Source organism: Camelus bactrianus, unplaced genomic scaffold (genome assembly GCF_048773025.1).
Source record: "Camelus bactrianus isolate YW-2024 breed Bactrian camel unplaced genomic scaffold, ASM4877302v1 HiC_scaffold_45, whole genome shotgun sequence".
Classification (NCBI taxonomy): domain Eukaryota; kingdom Metazoa; phylum Chordata; class Mammalia; order Artiodactyla; family Camelidae; genus Camelus; species Camelus bactrianus.
This window is the reverse complement of record NW_027413961.1, coordinates 1,058,262-1,062,448: the sequence shown is the minus strand read 5'-3', so window position 1 is coordinate 1,062,448 and position 4,187 is coordinate 1,058,262.

The window sequence follows — 4,187 nt, the reverse complement described above, 5'->3', positions numbered from 1 at the left end:
GCAGGAGAAACAGTTTCTCTGATTTCTGAGTCTGTTTCCTAGTGCCGGTTTGAAGTTCCTTCAGTTTTCACGGTAAAACAGAGTTGTAGCTTGTACCTCCCCATTTATATTTATGAAGTGTAGTTTGCAACTGAAATGAAAATTTGTATTCCCAGCAAGATAGGTGAAGGACGGCTTTTACACACACTTATCTCTCAGAACTGAGCATGTGGAGAGACGATCGTTCATCTAGCACAAAGGGAACGTGTTGCAGGGGAACCTGTTTTTTTGTTTCTCAGTCTCTTTCCTAGTGCCGGTTTGAAGTTCCTGCAATTTTCACTGTAAAACCGAGTTGGAGCTTATACCTCCCCATATATGTATGCAGTTTACTTGCAACTGAAAGAAACTTTGTGTTCCCAACAAGCTAGTTGAAGGACGGAATTTGCACACACTTATCTCTCAGAACTGAACATGTGGAGAGACGTTCGTTCATCTAGCACAAAATGGAACGTTTTACAGGAGAAACTTTTACTCTGGTTCTCGGTCTGTTTCCTAGTGCCGGTTTGAAGTTCCTGCAGTTTTCACAGTAAAACCGAGGTGGAGCCAGGACCACCCCATATATATACATGGAGTGTATTTTGCAACTCTAAAGAAACATTGTGTGCCCAACAAGATACGTGAAGTTCGGAATTCACACACACTTATCTCTCAGAACAGAGCATGTGGAGAAAAGTTCGTTCACCTAGCAAAATGGGAACACTTTGCAAGTGTAATATTTACTCTGGTTTCTCAGTCTGTTTCCTAGTGCCGTTTTGAAATTCTTGAAATTTTCACTGTAAAACCGTGTTGCTGCTTGAAACTCCCCATATAAATGTATGGACTGTAGTTTGCAACTGAAAAGGAACATTGTGTTCACAACAAGAAAGGTGAAGGACGGCTTTCACCGACACTTATCTCTCAGACTGAGCATAAGGAGAGACGTTTGTTCACCTTGCACAAATTGAATGGATTGCAGGAGGAACTTTTACTCTGGTTTCTCAGTCTGTTTCCTAGTGCCGATTTGAAGTTCCTGCAGTTTTCATTGTAAAACCGAGTTGGAACTAGTACCTCCCCTTATATTTGTATGGAGTGTAATTTGCTACTGAGAAGAAACATTGTGTTCATAACAAGTAAGTTGAAGGACGGCTTTCACACACAATTATCTCTCAGAAATTAGCATTTGGGGAGACGTTCGTTTCTCTACAACAATGGGAATTTGTTGCAGGGGAAAATTTTACTCTGGTTTCTCATTCTGTTTCCTAGTGCCAGTATGAATTTCCTGCATTTTTCACTGTAAAACCGAGTTGGAGCTAGTACCTTCCCTTTTATATGTATGAAGTGTAGTTTGCAACTGAAATGAAAATTTGTATTCCCAACAAGCTAGGTGAAGGACGGCTTTCACACACATTTATCAATCAGAATTGAGCATGTGGAGAAAAGATCGTTCACCTAGCAAAATGGAAATGCTTTGCATGTGTAACATTTACTCTGGTTTCTCAGTCTGTTTCCTAGTGCCGTTTTGAAGTTCCTGCAGTTTTCACTGTAAAACCGTGTTGGAGCTAGGTCCTCCAAATATAAATGTATGGAGTGTAGTTTGCAACTGAAGATTAACTTTGTGTTCCCAACAAACAAGATGAAGGACGGCTTTTACACACACTATTCTCTCAGAAATGAGCATGTGGAGAGACGATCGTTCATCTAGCACAAAGGGAACGGGTTGCAGGTGAAACTGTTTTTTTGATTTCTCAGTCTTTTTTCTAGTGCCGGTTTGAATTCCTGCAGTTTTCACTGTAAAACCGTGTTGGAGCTTATATCTCCCCATATATGTAAGCAGTGTAGTTTGCAACTAAAGGAATCTTTGTGTTCCCAACAAGCTAGGTGAAGGACGGCTTTGACACACAGTTATCTCCCAGAACTGAGCATGTTGAGAGACGTTCGTTCATCTAGCACAAAATGGAACGTTCTGCAGGAGAAACTTTTACTCTGGATTCTCTGTCTGTTTCATAGTGCCGGTTTGAAGTTCCTGCAGTTTTCACTGTAAACCGAGTTGGAGCTAGTACCTCACCATATATATATATGGAGTGTAGTTTTTCTACTGAGAAGAAACTTTGTGTTCATAACAAGCAAATTGAAGGACGGCTTTCACACACACTTATCTCTCAGAAATTAGCAAGTGGGGAGACTTTTGTTTCTCTAGCACAATGGGAACGATTTGCAGGGGAAACTTTTAATCTTGTTTCTCAGTCCGTTTCCTAGTGCCGGTGTGAAGTCCTGCAGTTTTCACTGTAAAACCAAATTGGAGCCATGACTTCTCCATATATATGTATGAAGTGTAGTTTGGAACTGAAAAGAAACTTTGTTTTCCCAACAAGATTGTTGAAGGACGGCTTTCACAAACACTTATCTCTCAGAACTGAGCATGTGGAGAGACGTTCGTTCATGTAGCACAAAGCGAACGGGTTGCAGGGGAAACTTGTTCTCTGTTTTCTCAGTCTGTTTCCTAGTGCCGGTTTGAAGTCCTGCATTTTTCACTGTAAAATCGTGTTGGAGCTAGTCCTCCCCGTTTATATGTATGAAGTGTTGTTTGCAACTGAAATGAAAATATGTATTCCCAACAAGATATGTGAAGGAGAACTTTAACACACACTTATCTTTCAGAACTGAGCATGTGGTGAAAATTCGTTCACCTAGCACAATAAGAACGCTTTGCAAGTATAACATATACTCTGGTTTTTCAGTCTTCTTTCTAGTGCCGGTTTGAATTCCTGCTGTTTTCACTGTAAAACCGTGTTGGAGCTTATAACTCCACATATATGTAAGCAGTGTAGATTGAAACTAAAAGAATCTTTGTGTTCCCAACAAGCAAGGTGAAGGACGGTATTCACACACTGCTATCTCTCAGAACTGATCATGTGGAGAGTCGTTCGTTCATGTAGCACAAAGGGAACGGGTTGCAGGTGAAACTGTACTCTGGTTTCTCAGTCTGTTTCCTAGTGCCGGTATTAAGTTCCTGCATTTTTCACTGTAAAATCAATTTGGAGCAAGTTCATCCACATTCATATGTATGAACTGTAGTTGGCCACTGAATTGAAAATTGGTATTACCAACAAGCTAAGTGAAGGACGGCTTTCACACACACTTATCTCTCAGAACTGAGCATGTGGAGAGACGTTCGTTCATCTAGCACAAAATGGAACGTTCTGCAAGAGAAGCTTTTACTCTGGATTCTCAGTCTGTTTCAGAGTGCCGGTTTGAAGTTCCTGCAGTTTTCACTGTAAAACCGAGTTGGAGCTAGAACCTCACCATATATATATATGGAGTGTAGTTTGCTACTGAGAAGAAACTTTGTGTTCATAACAAGCAAGTTGAAGGACGGCTTTCACACACACTTATCTCTCAGAAATTAGCATGTGTGGAGATGTTCTTTCCTCTAGCACAATGGGAACGGGTTGCAGGGGAAACTTTTAATCTTGTTTCTCAGTCTGTTTCCTAGTGCCGGTATGAAGATCCTGCAATTTTCTCTGTAAAACAGAGTTGGAGATTGTACCTCCCCATTTATACGTATGAAGTGTATTTTGCAACTGAAATGAAAATTTGTATTCCCAACAAGCTAGGTAAAGGACGGATTTCACACACACTTATCTCTCAGAACTGGGCATGTGGAGAAAAGTTCGTTCAACAAGCACAATGGGAACGCTTTGCAAGTGTAATATTTACTCTGGTTTCTCAGTCTGTTTCCTAGTGCCGGTTTGAAATTCCTGCAGATTTCACTGTAAAACCGTGTTGGAGCTAAGTCCTCCCCATATATATGTATGTATTGTAGTTTGCAACTGAAGAGAAACTATGTGTTCCCAACAAACAAGGTGAAGGACGGCTTTTACACACACTAATCTCTCAGAACTGAGCATGTGGAGAGACGATCGTTCATCTAGCACAAAGGGAACGGGTTGCAGGGGAAACTTTTTTTTTGGTATCTCAGTCTGTTTCCTAGTGCCGGTTTGAAGTTCCTGCAGTTTTCACTGTAAAACCGAGTTGGAGTTTATACCTCCCCATATATGTATGCAGTGTAGTTTGCAACTGAAAGAAACTTTGTGTTCCCAACAAGCTAGGTGGAGGACGGCATTTGCACACACTTATCTCTCAGAACTGAGCATGTGGAGAGACGTTCG